A 17,148-nucleotide genomic window follows, 5' to 3' on the forward strand; every position below is an offset into this window, starting at 1 on the left:
GAACTTAGCAAGACTCTGTCTCAAAAAAAAAAAAAAAAAAAAAAAAGAAACACATTAAAATGGCTGAGGATGTGGTTCAGGGTACATTGCTACTGGATTCAATCCTCAGTGCTAATTTTAAAAAATGTCAATTAATCAAAAAAAAAATCTGTACAGCACTACTCTCATGTTTGGTCCATGTTCAAAGAAGCTAATTGTATATTTTTGAGAACACAGGACTAACATAAAAAGTGTACATATTCTGTTCATCATATGTACCTGTAACCCAGTAGGCAGGAGTTTAAAAGGGGAGAAAGGAAAATGTATGTCAGAAGATAGCGTATGATGTAAATTAATGCCATGGAACCTTCTTATATATTCAATATGGCTGTATATTTTCAGAGTTGTCACTTGCAGGCTCTTCAACAATAACTCTTCTCTCATGTGTTCTGTTCCTACAAGACAGGTAGTCAGTTGGATTGGAATGAAGACATCTCCCTCACTGGCCTATTGAATAGACACAGAGAATAAGAATAAATCTGAGTGGTGTCTTTTTTTAGAAGGTAAGAGAACTTACTCTTTCAAGTATCATAGTCCTTATATCATAACACCTTTTATTGATCTCCTGTGATTCACTATCATTTTTATAAGATCTAGCTATCAATCTGAATGCTGACAAAGAATACCTGGGTTAACTGGACTGGGGTCCCAGAAAAAATGCAGTAAGAAGCCACAGAATGCTGCTCTCTAGCTACAAAAATTGTGAAAACAGGTAAAGTTGCTAAAATCATATTGTCCAAGACATCAGAAAGCTATAGAAGCAAAAAGAACTAAATGAACTCAAGCAAAGACAGAAGAGCCCTTCCAGTTTGAGTAGGCGGCCACTGGCTGCACTCTACCCTGGGAATATTTGCCAATCCTGAGTGCAAGACGAGGCTTGAGCTTGGCCTACATACAAGGACATTGCTCTGAGAAAAAAGAAACTGTCAAAGCTACTGAAGGTGGCGTGGGGTTGGAATGACAATTTGGAAAACTCAGGAGTCCTCAATGCACAAGGCCATTCCCCCAGTGCTTCATTTGCTGAGTCAATGGGCAAATGGCAGGCTAGAGATCTTCTTTAAAATAAAGAGACTGAAATACACTGGAGGGTCACGGTGCTGAGCAGACAAAATCCCTCTCCCAGCAGATATCTTCTTCAAATATGTAGCCAGTCTCCTCCTTAAGATGTTTTCCAATATGAGAGATGCATGAGATTTGAGAATAGAAGGCAAAGTTTAAAACTGCTAAAATGTCTACAGACTACGTTTGTTGTTTTGTAGGCAAAAACCAGGAGAGCAGAGACCTACTGGGGGCTGGGCCTGCCAAGCTCTAGGGGATCCCCCTACCCTGAAAAAAAAAAAAAAGCCAAGATGGACTGAGTTTGACCAAAGCCCCATCCCTGATTAAATCATCAAGGGACATTCTCTCTGGGCCCAAGTAATAAAGACTTCATTCTCTGCTGAACTTTCATACACAATGTAGCACAAATTAAAATGTTAACAAGACGTGAGAAGAAGCAGGAATCACGGGAGGAAAATCAGCTGCCATTTGAGACAGAGAGAGGATCCACATTAGAATTAGCAGACAAGGTCTTTAAATATCTGTTATTGGGGCTGGGGATGTGGCTCAAGTGTAGAGCGCTCGCCTGGCATGCGTGCGACCAGGGTTCAATCCTCAGCACCACATACCAACAAAGATGTTGTGTCTGCCGAAAACTAAAAAATAAAAAAATAAATATTTTAAAAAATAAATAAATAAATATCTGTTATTAGTATGTCAAAGTAAATAAAGGAAAGACAGACAGTGGTGAAAATATGGAACATCTCAACAGGGAGTTGAAATCTTTGAAAATGAACCCAACGACACTCTAAAATTGAAGGGAAAGATGGTACAAGGAGACAGATATTATTAACCTAGGTACATGGAGGAGTACACTAGTGGAGTGACTCTGAGCCATGTACAGCCAGAGGCATGAGAAGTTGTGCTCCATTTGTGTGCAATAGGTCAAAATGCATTCTACTGTAAAATAAATAAATAAATAAATAAATTTTAAAAGTGAATAAAATAAAATTGAAGGTATAAAGCATTGGTTGGATTTAACGTTAGGCTGGTTGGTCAGAAGACAAGCTTGGCAAACTCAAAAACAGACAAATTTTAAAGTATTCAAAATAATGAGGTGGGGAAAAAAGCACAAAACATAAAAGACATGTGAGTCATAGTCAAATGATCTAATAAATGTATAATTGCAATCCCAAACACAGAAGGGAAGATGGGGAAGAAGCAGTATTTGAATAAATCATGGCAGAGAATTTTCTAAAACTGATGAAAGACATCCATCCATAGATTAAAACGGCTCAATGGACTCCAAGCATCATAAATTTAAAGAAAGCCACATCTGATTTAATTGGGTAAGACCACTACGCTTCTCGGGCAAACTCCAATGTACAGTCACTGCCTAGAACCACTGGCTTAGAGACTACCTCCTAGAGTGTGGACCTTAAATATCCTCCCAAAGTCCATGTGATGAGTCTTGGTCCCCAGTTCATGGCATGATTGGGAGGTCATGGAAAAATTCAAGAGATTGTGGCCTAGTAGAAGTTCTTTAGGTCATTGAGAGTATACTTCCAGAAGAGTTTGTGGGACACACACACACACACACACACACACACACACACACACATCCCGTTTTCTCTCACTTTCTAGCCATGAGCTAAGTAGTTTTGCTCCATCCCTTCCTCCCACATGATGTATAGCCTTACCATAAGCCTAAAAGCAACATGGCCAGCTGATCATGGACTGGAACCTCCAAAATCATGATCCAAAATAAACCCTTTCTCTTTTTAAGTTTATTACCTCATGTATTTTGTTACAGTAACAGAAAACTGGCTAATAACTATGCCATGTTAAAAGAATAATGTAGAGTTTGTTTAATTCTCTTTATATTTTCAGTGTAACACTAAAAACAAAAGGCCTAGTTCCTCTTCCTCAAAATGCCCCCTCATAAAGGTCAAGTAATGCATTAATATTTTAATTATTATCTCCATATATAAATTCCATTGTTTTTCAGTGCATACCTGCTCTCTCCCTAATCTACTGTGTACAATGGAAAGAAAAACAAAATAATATAGATTCAATCTATCCAAACAAGACACTTTTCAATTCAAGAAAAATTCATCAGGAGGAGGTTGCAGGAAGGAGTAAAAGCTCAGCTTTACACAGCACTCTCTGTCTCTCTGCTTTGCTTCCTCAGCTGCATTAAGAAAAAAGACATCAAAAGTAGGTAAAATTTTATTTCTGATGAAGATGCTGAAAAGCTACCCTGGCTAAGTCTGGTCCTTACAATAACCAAGGCAATGGAGAGCCTGAGACTGAGGCCAATGAAGGACCAGAAGTCAACAGACAAGTCCCAATGGAGATCTGAGCAGCAGGTTCGCCTGTCCTCATTTCCAGAATATGAATTCAGAGCAGAGGCTGAAAGAGCTGCTTTTGTTAAGGCGGGAAATAGGATTAGATGAAACCATGACTGATCCACATAATGGTTAATGAGAAAAATGTAGTTTTTGTTTTCTTTAAAAGTTTCCTAATTACTATATATGTGCGTGTGCATGTGCATATGTGTGTTGAAGAAGGTCCAGAAATCATGGCATTAAATGTAGACCATCCCAGACCTGGAGCCACCAGAAGAATCTCCAACTAAGCAGAAACACAGGATCAAAAGCAGGTCTTGCATTTTGGTGACCAGCTAACTTTGTGCTCAGCAAAAGCCCCCCCTCCCTACCAAATGATTTTACCTAACTTCATAAAAGTGGCGAAGATAAATGTCAGAGTTATCACCCTTATGATGAACAAACTTTCAAGTGCAAATAATGAATCATCCCAGGACAGCACACTCCCCAGCATAACCAAGTATCAACTCGCCTCCAAAGAGTCCCGACAATCTCCAGGCCACAGGCCTCTCTCCCTGGTCCACTCCTGCCTCCCCTGGCTGAGAACACCCCAGTGGTCTCTGCATTTGTCCAGCCCTGAATGCAACCTAAAGCTACTCATCCTCCTGGGAAAGTACTTGGTAGCAGGCTGCATGTTCTACACAACCTCAACAGGAAGTGCAGCCTGCTCATCCATTTTGCATGGTGCATCAAATCCACATGACAAAATAATTTGCTGTTGATTTGGGGTTTTGTTACATTTCCCCTCCCAAGTCTTGTCATCCATTTTTCCTGGCTTATAAATATGACTTCAGCTGATGTGCATAATACAGGACATCGGCCTATTTTGCCTCAGCTGTGTCTTTGCTATTTACCCTTCCACAAACTAGGATGATTGCATTTAATCCCCTCCTCAGGGCCACTACTTTACATTTCCTTGCAAAATTCTCAAAGTGACTCAAAGTTTGCTGTTGCTCTCCATCTGTGTATGGCTTTGACTCTCCTTTGTCCTCAATGCCAATTTCTATATTTCACTACCACCCAGTCACACTGGTTCAAATCATTTATCTGTACATTAATTCAAAAGACTCTAAAAATAGGATTTGAGTCCCAGGATTTTTACTACTATTTATAGTTTGGGATTTTTTTTTTTCTTAACCAGTCACCACAAAGTGAAAATCTGCATGAATTCCTTTTAATACATTTCCTTTATTGCTCATCTTTCATAAACCTGCTGGCCTCACCCAAGATGCTAGCTGCCAGATGATTACAAATATAAAAGAGGTTAATGCATTGCTTTTGAAAGAAGAAAATTATTTCTTCTTTTTTCCTCAGGACCCATCATGCTTTTGTAGGAGCTAAGACATATTAGAAAACTTTTCTATAAGACTTTATATTAGAAATATCTATTTTATATATTCATCTTCCCCACTAGGCATGACACGTGATTTGCTTGGTCCATGTTGAATGAATGAGCACAAGTCTCAGGTTACATTGGCACTTCTGTCACCAAATGTTATATGACCATGCACCAGATACTTGACCTTCGAGGAACCCAGTGTCATGATGGCTTTTGGCCTTTATATTTATGGGTTGGTTGGGTTTTAGGTTATAAAGACATTAAAAGTTCCTTTAATTATATAAAACTTAGGAATTTGCAGGAGAGTTAAGAACAGAAAGTTGCTCTTTCCTTTTTAAAAATGGAAAGGAATCTTGTATTTCTGCAAGGAAAGAGTCTACGCTGGTGTGACATTTGGCCACTATGTATGCATACCCAGGTGGCAGATCTCGATAAAGCCCTACCTATCTCATTTGTTATTCTCAGAAGTTAGAAAATCAAGATGGTTGTTAAAAATGAGTAACGATCGGGGTGTGGCTATTCCTTACTGAGCCCCTAAAGAGCCACAACCCCATGAAGTAGAATTCCTCTTTATTGATTCTAGAACCCCCTAGATCTTCTCTCTGCCCCAAACTAATTCCACCTGAGCATTCTGCCGCTTTTTACAGGAAGGTTCCAGTAGTTGCGAGCACCAGTTCAGAGGGGTGGCCCACACATTGCACAAGTAAGCTGACCCCAGGGGGAAGTGTGGACTGAGATCCAGCCCATGTTTTGCTTGCCAATCCCTAAGCCCTGGCACTGGCTTGTGTCCATGTGGAAGAAGAGATGCCTTTTCCTCCACACAAAAGTGTCGCCTGCTTTCCAAGCCATGTGCCCACAGGCTTGAGGATACCAGAGGTGGCTCCTTACTCTAAATTGTCCATCTAGGGGGAAAAAAAAAAACTACTCTAGCTCACACAAAGGTTCAGTACAGACTAGTGGAAGCCCAGGATAGCTGTCCAAACGGTGTGCATGTGTGTGTGATTTGTGTGTGACGGGAGGGCTGCCCAAGGGCCCTGCATACCTGGCCCAGGTGTCACATCCATTTGCACCTTGCAAAGAGTGCAGCCTCACTTCCTCAGATTTCAATTACATTTCTCACAAATGTTCTCCAGGTCATCAGGATATTTCTTCCCTATTCTCCCTCCTCTTTTTCTTCTTGATTTTTCTTTTCTCTTAAGCTCTACCTCTATTTGATTTCCTATTATTTCCCAACTTATACCAATCCTCTGCAGAGAATAAGAAAATGCCAATACATTATACACAACTCCAAAATCACAGATGTCTTCATCTGTTTTCTGCTGCTACAAAAAGTATACTACAAACCAGGTAATTTATAAAGAAAAGAAACTTATTTCTTACCATGGCAGAGACTGGGATGCCCAACTTCAGGATACCAGCCTCCGGTGAGACCTTCTTGCTGCATCACAACATGGCGAGGGTATCACCTGCCCGCTCAGGTTGCTTGTCCTCTTGATTTAAAGCCACTAATCCTGTCAGGGACCCTTCCCTGATGACCTCATCTAGTAGTTACCTCCCAAATAGCACCAAAATACATATCTGGGGATTAAGTTTCCAACCCATGACCTTTTAGGGGACACATTTAAGCCCTAACAACAATCACTTGTGGGATGACAATGTTGTTTTGTTACTTATCAACTGATGCATATTGAATTGTTCAAAATTCAATTGCTTTAATGCAACAAAACATTTTAAACATTTTTTTGTTTGTTTGTTTCAACAGAGATTTTTCTTCTGTGAATCCAGAATCCAGAAACAGCTGTGCTAGGTCACTCATGCTAAGAATTAAGCAGTCAATCAGTACGGGCAGTCACGTGAAAATTCTAAGGGACTTCCAAACGCACTCACCTGGCTGTTGGCAGGTCTAAGATCCTCTCCGGCTGTTGGTTCTGAAGACTTAGGTTTTTCACATGAAGGTCTCCATAGGGCTGTGGACACTATAGCAGGTTGCTTTCCCCAAGGCAAGTGACCTAATGGAGATGGAGAGTCAGTGTGTACGATATTGCCCAAGACAGAAGCTACAGTCATTAACAACTAATCTCCATAGTGATATATTACTTCTGCCAAACACTGTTGGTTAGCCACACCAACCCCAGCACAATGGCAGCAGGGAGGGAGATTATACAAGAGTATGATATGAACACAAGGCAGCAGGGACCACTGGGACCCACACTGAGGAAATCCTCCATTAGCTGTCTGCTAACTGACCAGGGAATAAGCATTGAGCATAGCTATGAGCACACCTTATTCCATTAGATGTTCCCAGCACTACATGGAATATCCTGTTTTGGGTCTTGTTTTGCAAACAACAAAACTAAACTTTAGCTTTAAGAAAGTCACCTATAGTTACAAAACCAATAGTAGATAGAATCCATTTAATCCTTGCCCTAGTGCAGGGTCTTCCTGGTTTATGTTACTCCACCCCCTCATACTTTAATCAGAGTTGTCTTTCTTCTCAAAATGTTTCCATCTTTCAAGTGAAAAGAGGAGTCCCATCTCCTCATTGTGACGTTTAAACCCCTTTATTATTTTGTCCAACCTACTTGTGATGGCCACTCTTATGTGTCCACTTACTTGGTCAGACCATAGTCCAACAGATATTTCATCAAACATTATTCTGGATGTTTATGCAAAGGACTTTGGGGTGAGATTGACATTTAAATCAGTGGACTATGCAATGGAATATTATTCAGCATTAAAAGAGAATAAAATCATGGCATTTGCAGGTAAGTGGATGGAGTTAGAGAATATAATGTTAAGTGAAGTTAGTAATCCAAAAAAAAAAAAAAAACCAAATGTTTTCTCTGATTTAAGGATGCTGATTTATAATGAGGTTGGGGTGGGGGGGGTCATGGGAGAATTAGATGAACTCTAGATAGGGCAAAGGGGAGGGAGGGGGGAAGTTATGGAGGTATAGAGGTAGGAAAGATGGTGGAATGAGATGGATGTCATTACCCTAAGTACATGTATGAAGATAAGAATGGTGTGACTCTATTTTGTGTACAACCAGAGATATGAAAAACTGTGCTCTATATGTGCAGTATGAATTATAATGCATTCTGCTGCCATGTATAACAAATTAAAATTTAAAAAAAATTTTTTTTAAAAAAGGCCACTTTCATTTTATTTCTGGATTCTAAATAAATCAGAAATCATCTTTGAAAAAAAGAACAGTAAACTATGAAAACAAATCAATGGATTATGAGTGAAGCAGATTGCCCTCCCTAGTATGGTTGGCTAGGCCTCCTCCCATCAAAGGCCCAAATAGAAGAACAAAAAGCCTGACTTCCCCCAAGCAAGAGGCAGCGTTTGGGCTCCATTGGCAGCATCAGCTCTCCCTTGCCCTGCAGTGGATGGTCCTCTCCAGTCTGCTGGCCTCCATCACGTTTTGAACTCAGGAATCTCCACAGTCACCTGAGCCAATTCCATTGCTCTTTATGACTTCTCTTATAAATGCCCTCTCTCCCCCCACTCCCTACACAATCTGTTCCATGCCTATAGTCTCATAGTTGTTTGCTGTACATCTTCCTCTATTGCATTCATCATGAAATTTGCTAGTGTAAAAAGAAATGTCCATCTCCAATACTAGATTTGGAGCTTCTGGAAAGCAGGAATTATATCAATGACTGTTTTCTGTCCATCCTAATCACTAGTAAGGGACTCCATAAGTATCATATCATAAATATTTGCTGAACTGAACACTTCATCAGTATTCACAAGGAGTTTGTATCTACATAATCCGTTCTCACTGCATCTAGGGCAAAGACTAAAAGTGTATATATCTAACTGAAACAGATATGGTAAGAAATATTTTTTTACACAATAGAATAAAAGCTCTAAAAGAGTTATAATGTCTTATAATTGCCACTATTCAGAAAAACTCTGGAAACATGGTGTGCTAGTGTCCTAAAATAACGCTCCTGTTCAAAACAGCTAAAATTTGGGGTAAAAACAAATGTAATCTACTTAAAAGCATCAATGACCCGGCCAAGCTACATAGGTAGAAAGGATAGGAGGTACAGGTCAGAACCCAAGGTGGGCTCTTGGGCATCTATAGAGGTAACCTCAAAGGGCTGCACCCTCAATGTAGCATAAGCTTGAAATAAATCGTGATCTTTCCCCAAGGGTCTATGAAAGGCAAAAATAGCCTTTCCTCAGAATAGGCAGAAGGAAGCATGGGAACAAGGTTTCTGAGAATTTTTAGTCACAAGCTAGCCCTAATAAGGATTTGCAGTAGCTTTAATTCATTGTATCTGGGGAGAGGGACAGAAAGAAACTTTTAAAAAGAAAAAAGTCTTAAATTAAGAAAGTAAGGTAATCTGAAGCCCAGTAAGTCACAAGAAGCAAATATAAACTCTCTCTGAAGAGACTCACCTTCATTTCATACCTTACAGAATTATCAAAATAAAATTCCAGGGAAAATGAGCAGCTCATAGGGAAAGTCATCGAATACAGAAGGAAAACCCAGAAGACACAACAGTCAGAATAAATAGACCACTAGAGATTTTAGATTTTTGGAATTATCAAATGCAGAATATTAAACATCGTTTGCAATAGAGTTGAAAATATTTGGAGGGACTGAAGTGGCATAAAGCAGTTTTAAACAGATTTGAAAAGTAACCAAACAGACCTTTTTAGAAATAAAAATAATAATTAAAGTCAAAACAAAAGGTAGTTATAACAGCAGAGTAGACACAGGTTAAAAAAAAAATTAGTAAACTGAAGTGTTTTGACTTGGAATCTTTGCTTCAAGGACTCTATTCCTAAAATAAGAATCTGAAATGCAAACCAAGACTTATTCACAAAGATGGCCATTAGGTATAAATCATAATAATAACAACAAAATGAACAGATATTGAGGCAATTTTGCTTTTCTATTGGGAGGGCAGAATACCTGTCTTGGTCTTTGCTTCCCATGAAGTTACCCGTACCATACCAGAACTCTGATACCACTCAGTGCATCAATCCTGTTTTACTGCTTGTGTCAGAGCTGCTGAGGACTCCAGTGTCCTAGGCCTTCAGTACAATAATGGAACCATGGATCTTACTACATGATATACTTGGGGAAGCAGATCTCACCTATGGCAAGCGGAACCTATGACACAAGAAAGTGTTTTGAATCAAGGGTGTCCTGTCATGAGTGTTACTATTTCTCTCAAAATTTCTTTGACCACCTTATCCAGAGGACAGAGGGTCTCAGATCTAACTATACTAGTCCCAAGCCGTTAGGACTTTGGTGTCATGCCAAAGGTTGACTTCTCCAAGAAGCTTGTCGTCTCCCCACATTATGCCTGGGAAGTGAAACACTACCTTGGATTAAGTTGAACAACCTCCAACCCAACCTGGGAAGATCAAAAAGAGCTTTTCCTCACTCTATACCACCTGGATTTTGTAAATCACAAACATTTGTTTTTATACTATGGTCCAGCTAGTGATTTAAAAAGTTTCATTTCCAAACTGAAGGCTGAATGAAGCCATCTGTCTTCATCTATGTATACGTACCCTTCCCCTAAAGTGAGTCACGTCTCAAGAGAAATAGGCGAAGCTGGAGCTGGAGATAGTAGTAGTAGAGTAGTAGAGCATGTATGAAGCCCTGGGTTCAATCTCTAGTAATAAACAAAAATAGGTGAAGCTCTGAGGAACCAGGAAATTTTAAGAGATTTCCAGGAATGACAATACATTAATTATTTTGAAATGTTTAAATATTCAATATTTCAAAAATGTTACATGCACTGTCATGTGGAAATCCTCCCTTTTGGACAGTAGTTGTAAGGACCATATGAAATGGTGGCACAGTCCCAGCCAGGATCCCATCTCACAGAAAGCATTTAGCAGACATTAACAAAGTGCAGTGGAGGAAGGAAGTGGCCTTCAAGATGCCAGGGAGGAGCCTTGGAGGGCACAGGTGTAAGCATCCAAAGGGAAGTACACGAAGGCCACCAGTTTAAGAAGCAGCTGAGAGGCTTCGGTGTGCATTGGTGAGCTCAAAACTATAGGGTGGGCTATGCAAGGATGCTAGTGGGAAGCCATTGGAAGGTTTCTGAGTAGAGGAGAGATGTGATGTAAGTTTTAAGAGAATCGCTTTTGCTATTATATGGAGAATAGAGTGCAGGGGAACGAGGGGCCAGTTTGGATCTATTGGCAATAATCTAAGGAAGAGGTGATGAGGGTAGAGGCAGGATAAAGCAAGAAGTGATCCAACCATAGATACAGCCTAAGGTTAAGCCAACAGGATTTGCTGACAGATTGGCCATGGGTATGAAAGAAAGACAGGAGACAAGAAACACTCCATAATATTTAGCTAAGCAATTAAAGAGGTAGAATCACTACCAACCAACATGAGAGACGCTGCTGATTTGGAGGAACTAGGCTTGGATATAAGTTTGCAGCGTCCATGGGACATTCAGGTAGAGATGTCAAGTTGACAACTAGGTATTCAAATCTGGAGTTGATGAAAGAGATCTGTGCTAGGGGTATGTCTTAAGAGACAAAGTTGAAAGAACTGCCATGCGCTTAGGGAAAGGTAGTGATAGGAGTAGGTTTAGAGAGGTGATAATTTGGAACTCAGTTTTACACCTGTTCAGTTTGAGAAAGCAAGTAGGAATCTTGAGCAGGGAGGCAGAAATATGAATTTGGCACTCAAAGATGAGGTTCTGACTGGAATTATAAATTTGAGAGTCATCAGTACATAGATGATGCTTAAAGCCAAGAGATATGGTGACATCGCAGAGGGCACAAGAACAGAGAGAGAACAAGAAAAGAGGCTTAGGGTACCCCAACAGGCAGAAGTTAGGGAATATGGAAGAAGCAGCCAGGGAGACTGGGAATAAGTATCCAGACTGATATGTCATGAAAAGAAGGTACTCCAAGGAGTGACCAACTGGTTGGAAAGGTCTAAGTGACTCCTCAGTGAAGACAATAGCTTCCAACAATTTCAGGATAATTGGCACCAATGACTGAAGCCAACCATCAGCTAAAAGACCCTAAATTGGGGCTATTTGGTTCTTTACATGGAATTTCTTATTCTCATTCTTAATGATCCAATAAAGTCCCAATTCTATAAAAGTCTGGTTCGCTGTAAACCAAAACCCCACAGAGAGCTTAACAGAAAATAATAAGCATACAGTTCTGAACACCCAGGAGACCCAGATATTGTTCAAACAGTTGAAGTCAGAAGATAGAGAAGGAAGGTAATTCCAAACCACTTGAGGAAATACTCCTTCCTTATTCATCTGCTCGGCATCCACACGGTGTTCCTGAACATACACTCCTTTGGGAAAATCTTAAAGCTGCATTTCAGTAGGATTATTCTTAAAAGTGACATTAAGAGTGATGATTGAGGAAGATGTCTTTTAGAAATGCCCAGGGCACTGAACCAACTCCCTCTTCTGGGTTCTAGAAGTTTCCCCTCCTCCCTTCACTTATACCCCTGCAAGCGCTTCCCCAAGCCAGCTTAGGGAACAGGTCTATGCTACCTTGGCAAAAATATTCCATTACCTTTAGGTGACCTTTCTCTGAGACTTGGAAATGGAGCGCTTCAACTGCAGGTCAGGCACAGTATGGCTTTACTAGTGCTCTCTGCGAGACAGGGCTGATGAATGGCATTTGAACCCTGCTTCCCTAATCCTTCGGGCAGAATGAGAGGCTCTCCACAAGGGTAATCCTCAGTGATTCATGACGCCTGCTTCAGCACACTCACACATCATATAAATACAAATTGACAGTTCGCACACATTGGCCTCATGATGGCATTTATTTAAAATCCTCTCAAGTACACTCCCAGTGGCTTCAGTGAGGACAGTTCTCTGTTGCAGGGCAGCAAACAAAAGAGGCACCAACTTGTCACATCCGGCCACCAGATTTCCAGGAACCCAGGCACCTTTTGAATATTCTGCTTTCTTTCGGGGGGGGGCCACTCGGCACTTATCTCTCATTGGGACCTGCAATTGGCTCATTGGTTGACCTCAAGGATAATCCTTCAAAAAACAAACAAACAAGAAAATGAAAGGGTAATAAACCGAGACCTCGGGGTAACCCCTTTAGCTTATATGGGTCGAACTGAAGTTTTTAGAAGGTGAAATTTGAAAAATCAGCGTTATGGCATAGTAACAAGGAAGGAAGAGATGGACTTAGCAGGCAGAGGGACTGACACCTTAGGGACTTGATAAAGCCCTATCTTTTGAACCACTAGTGACATGGTAGGAGAACATTGGAGAAGCTCAAGGACACCAAAAAACACGAGTTGGTAAATCTGTAAAGAGGAAAACTCATATGGAGACCCCCCACCACCACCAAAAAATGCAGTTGCACTGTTTTCCAAAAAGACAAGTTAGATCACACTGAAAAGCCAATAGGCGGATGTCAACTGTATTGATCTGTGTTTGTGTCTGCATCACTCGCAGTCCTGCTGCTTCAAAGAAAACGTCAAAAACAGAAACATTTTTCACTTAGAGAAATATTAAGGTCACCCACACAGTCAGTCACATCCTGGCAGCTAACCCTGGACCCAGGAGGAAAGAGAATGAAGCAGGATTTGGAAATTTGTATAAATAAAAGCAGAACCAACTCACAACTGCACCAACACCAGCTTTCGCGTGGCCCCTTTGGTGGTTAAACGTGGTGTGAAATAATCTTTTTAATGGTCACGGGGAGCCTTCCTTTCCTTTGTGTGTAAGCCCATTATGTGTTGACTTGAAAGAACTCCTTCTCCTTTCTGGCTGTCTTTGACATTCACCCTGATGCTTGTCCCTTTCTTGTCCAGAGCATGAAGCAGCATCCTTGGGAGATTAGAGAGGAAAGAAAACACACGCAAACAGATCAAGAGCTGGCAAGGCTCCAGGCAAGACTCACTGGAGGGAAGCTGAGTTCTCGGAGTCTCCTGTTTCTGCCCTTTATGCAGGACCCAATTACTTTTCTGCCCTTTTCAAATTCTCTCCCATAAATAAATATATATGTATTTGCACACATGCATGTGTATATATTTATATATATATATATATACACATACAAATATATATATATATATGTATACTTACATGTGCATATAGTTTTATAGTAAAAATTATTATTTTATTATTTTTCTGTTGCTTTTGGTACTGGATATTGAATCTGCTAAACACATCCTGCACCACTGAGCTACACACTCCCTCCCCTTGTTACTATTATTAACTGGTGATCAGCCCATTTTTATCATTTGGATAATCCCTTGGCTTAGACATGCTTGTTCTGAAGTTTAGAAGGTGGAACAAACAGTAAAGGTACGGAACAGCAGCAGAGATGGGAAGGAGATGCGCCACATAACTCCGTAAGAGAAGGTTGCAGATGCTCCTGAGGGTTGCTGAGCTCCGAGGCGTGCTGTTGACACAGGGCCGCATGGATGCTCTGCAGTTTATTTACAGCAGTCTGCTGGCTGCATAAACAATCTTGAGAGCAACCCCGCAAGGGTCAAGGTTATCCTGGGTCCTGATTGGTTGGATTTGGCCTGCAAGTACGAATGTCCAGTCAGGAGAAAGCAAGTTACAGTATCTGTAGTCACCAGAGAGGTTACTAAAGTTCTTATGCATTATATAGAACATAATAATTTTACCTTTTCTAAGTGAATATTTTATAATATCCAGTCCAACAGAGCCTAGAGATAAGCTAAATCAGAAATATGATATCTTTCTCTTTTTCAAAAAGCATTCTGACTGTCCCTGGCAATTTTTTTTTTTCTTTTCTTTTTTAACCAGGGATTGAACTCAGGGGTGCTTAAGCAATGAGGCACATCCCCAGTCCTTTTTTTTATTTTGGGACAGGGTCTTGTTAAGTTGCTTAGGGCCTTGCTATGTTGCTGAGGCTGGCTTGAATTTGTGATCCTCCTGCCTCAGCCTCCTGAGTAGCTGGGATTACAACCCATGAGCCACCGCACCCGGCTGTCCATGGGTATTTAATTACATACTTTATGCAGATTGAAGTAGGGATATGTTCATATTGGCAGGCAGAGGGACTGACACCTTAGGGACTTGATGAAGCCCCATCTTTTGAAACAGAAAGCACCTACACATTGGACAGGTAGGCTGCTTCACCTTACAAGAAAGCCACCTCATTCAGTCAACAAAATTTATTCAACATAAGGTCCTCTTATGTCTCCATCTCCTCCTCTGGATCCCTATTGGATGGGACCTGCTTTCTTGGGATGCTTATCTACCTACATGCTTAACCATGACCCTTGACATGGTCAAGGCTTCTAAATTGCACAGAGAATCTGGGTCACATGGGCATTATAGAAGCGTGAGACAGTAGCAGGTATCTAAGCACTAAGCCACTCCTCAAAAACTTGCTTCTAGCTGGGTGTGGTGGCCCAAGTCTGTAATCTCAGTAACTCGGGAGGCTGAAGGAGAAGGATGGCAAGTTTGAGGCCAGCCTCTGCAACTTAATGAGACTCTCAGCAATTTACTGAGACCCTTTCTCAAAATAAAAAATAACCGGCTGCAGTTGTGGCTCAGTGGTAGTGTGCTCACCTAGCACGTGTGAGGCACTGGGTTCTACCCTCAGCACCACATAAAAATGAAATGAAGATATTGTGTGTCCACCTGCAACTAAAAAATAAATTTTTTAAAATAAAAAATAACAACTGGGAATGTAGCTCATGGTAAAGTGCTCCCCAAGTTCAATCCTTTGTACAAAAATAAAGAACTGTTAGTAGGGCCAGAAGTATAGCTCAGTGGGAAAAGTGCATGTGTGGAGCCTGGGTTCAATCCCCAGCACCACAAAAAAAAAAAAAAAAAAAAAAAACTCGTAAATTGAACTCTCAGAGAGTTTATGCAAACTCACTTTCTGACCCTAGAGCTCTTAATGACTAATATAATTCAGGTATAATTAAACTCTGCTATAATTAAATTAACAAGTCAACAATTGAGCCATAACTTGTCCCTGGCATGGGATTTTGGATAACACAGGAAGTTCCATGGGGTGAGGGGAGGAAAGACCCTTGATTGATGGGGTAGAAGGACTGAGGGGAAAAGTCAGAGGAGTAAAAGTCAGTGCCACAACAAGTAAAAGTATTGACTGTGATCTTTTCCCCCTCTATTAAGTTATAAAGTGTGAGTTAATTTTCAAAGTAACCTCAGGAGCCCCAAAGGTAATGGAGGGTGAGCCACAGATGGGAGAATGGACTAAGATTTAGAAGGAATAAAATCAAGAGCAACAGAAGTGAACTTTAAGGAAAATGAGACCCAAAAGTCAAATTGTCCAAAGCAAAGAATAGAGAACTGCCAAGAACGGTCCTGTGTCTCCATCCACCATGAGTGAGGTAAACAAACAAACAATGGCAGAATCTGGTAGCAGAAGGTATTTTGGCCTCCATGTATAATCACCTGAATTTATGTTAATTTAATGTATATTTTCTCCCCCTACTTGGTATTTCTGATGCGGTAAGTAGGAGAATTCAACTATCCATCCCAGTCCCTGGGTTTGATAACCTTAGAAAATCAGGAAAGGAGAGAGAACAGGGCAAGGAAGTCTTCATTGCTGAAAACAGAGGACCAACAAAAACACTAGCACCAATGTTTTCCTGGCTAGGATGTAGTCATCATCTTGTTAGGTGACCTTGAGGTATGGTAAACGAATCTGGCCTCCTCAAGTTTTTAATAGTTTGAATCTTTGAGCTTGTTTGGCAAAAGCATCAACTCTAGACCTTCTCAAAGTGCCCACAACACCATTCCATGATTTTTTTTTCCTGATGTCAATAACTTAGTTCATTTTATTTGTATTTTTTTTTTTCTTAGAGAAACTTCCATTCCATGATTTAATTATCATCCTTCACTCCTAGCCATTGGGGGTATTTCATTCTCAGGAAGGGCAGAAAAAAATTACAGTTCAGTAAAAACAGTACAAGTAAAAGGCACAAAAAATTTCCAAAAAAAAAAAAATAATAATAATTAATTAATTTAAAAGGCATGTCAAAGGGTGGGGGCATGGGGGGACACACCACAATGGCAATTCAAATGTTTTGCTTCCTCTGTATCTTGGAATATAAGTCAATCCAGCTCAGAGGTTGACCTGAATTCTGGCATAATTACACATACAAAAATTTGGATTTCAGCCCAATCTCAATGTATGTATCACCCTTCTTCCTGCAGCTGCTGCCCTTCAGGACTGCGAGATCTCTAATTCCCACAAACTCCTGGCAGAATCCAAGGCTGGTTGAGGTCATCTCTGCCCAGCCATACCTGGCTAACTACCGCAGGGTGCAGGGAGAGACGGGCTGCTGGACACCCAGGAGAGAGATGAGTCTGGCCAGCACCCATTGTTGCACACACTCTAATT

Source organism: Urocitellus parryii, chromosome 9, assembly GCF_045843805.1.
Source record: "Urocitellus parryii isolate mUroPar1 chromosome 9, mUroPar1.hap1, whole genome shotgun sequence".
Classification (NCBI taxonomy): domain Eukaryota; kingdom Metazoa; phylum Chordata; class Mammalia; order Rodentia; family Sciuridae; genus Urocitellus; species Urocitellus parryii.